Consider the following 1,367-nt stretch of genomic DNA (forward strand, 5'->3'; position numbering starts at 1 on the left):
GGGAACAATGTCTTTCATTTGACATCTTCCTGATAGTGATGTTATTTGCAACTATCACTTTATCTTTTTTTTTTTTTTTTTTTTGAGACGGAGTCTGGCTCTGTTGCCCAGGCTGGAGTGCAGTGGCCGAATCTCAGCTCACTGCAAGTTCCGCCTCCCGGGTTCATGCCATTCTCCTGCCTCAGCCTCCCGAGTAGCTGGGACTACAGGCGCCCGCCACCGCGCCCAGCTAATTTTTTGTATTTTTTAGTAGAGACGGGGTTTCACCATATTTGCCAGGATGGTCTTGATCTCCTGACCTCGTGATCCGCCCGTCTCGGCCTCCCAAAGTGCTGAGATTACAGGCTTGAGCCACTGCGCCCGGCCAACTATCACTTTATTCTTAATCAACTGAATAAACTGGCGAAAACCTCAAATTTGAAATGAATCATAATGGGATCACATTACTGTCTCACTGTATTAGAAAAGGATGGCTTCATTTTGCTGCAAGCAGCACTTTTAAAAATTAAGGCTGAATTTAATTAATTCGAATCTGGCAAATGTCCCATCAGTTACTCTCTTTAATACTTGCTTTAATTTTGCTGGTTTTCCTTTTAAGTCAAAGTCTTTCGGTATATCTCCAATTTCAATTTTATGGCTCCAGGGATGCTATAGTATAATGACCTCTGGTCTTGGCATTTACTTGTCCCAAAAGACTTGGGATGTATCCACTCTAAACTTGACTCCGTTCCAGTGCATACACTGCAGCACATGATGGCGTTAACTAAGGAGAATGACTAATCTTTGTACTAACTGGTTGCTTAGTAAAGTTTCTGAATGAAATCTACATTACTTCATTTGATATTTAGGCTTGTTTCTCCTTTACAGATTCATTTTTCACTATATATTTTTGTGTACCAGCCACATTAGACTACTAATGCATGAACATATCCTGCACTTTCTGCACTTCAGAGCGTTGCTGACATGGCTGCCTAGAATCCTTTATTCTACAACTGGCCATTTTACCTACTGATTTCTGAAGCTACCGATCAAATGCCATCAGAACTGTTTAGCCTTTTGGATCTTTTTTCCACTTTGTGTCATAACTTTTTTTTTTCTCCTTTGGACTGCCACAACATTTTGTTTCTATCTACTATAGTTCAAAATTCATTTCTCCTTTCATTAGTTATGTATTTGTGTGTCTGCCTCCACTATCAAATTGTAAATACTTTGAGAGCACTTACAGTCATAGTCATTTCTGTTCCTATGTGCAAGTACCATAGTGGTTTGTGGAAAAAATGAGTGAAAACATGTTTGATGTGTGACTAAGTAATAACCAAAATTTCTAGTAATTGAAAGACAAAAATATAACTCCCTTAAACTTTACA

Source organism: Papio anubis, chromosome 2 (assembly GCF_008728515.1).
Source record: "Papio anubis isolate 15944 chromosome 2, Panubis1.0, whole genome shotgun sequence".
Taxonomy (NCBI): Eukaryota; Metazoa; Chordata; class Mammalia; order Primates; family Cercopithecidae; genus Papio; species Papio anubis.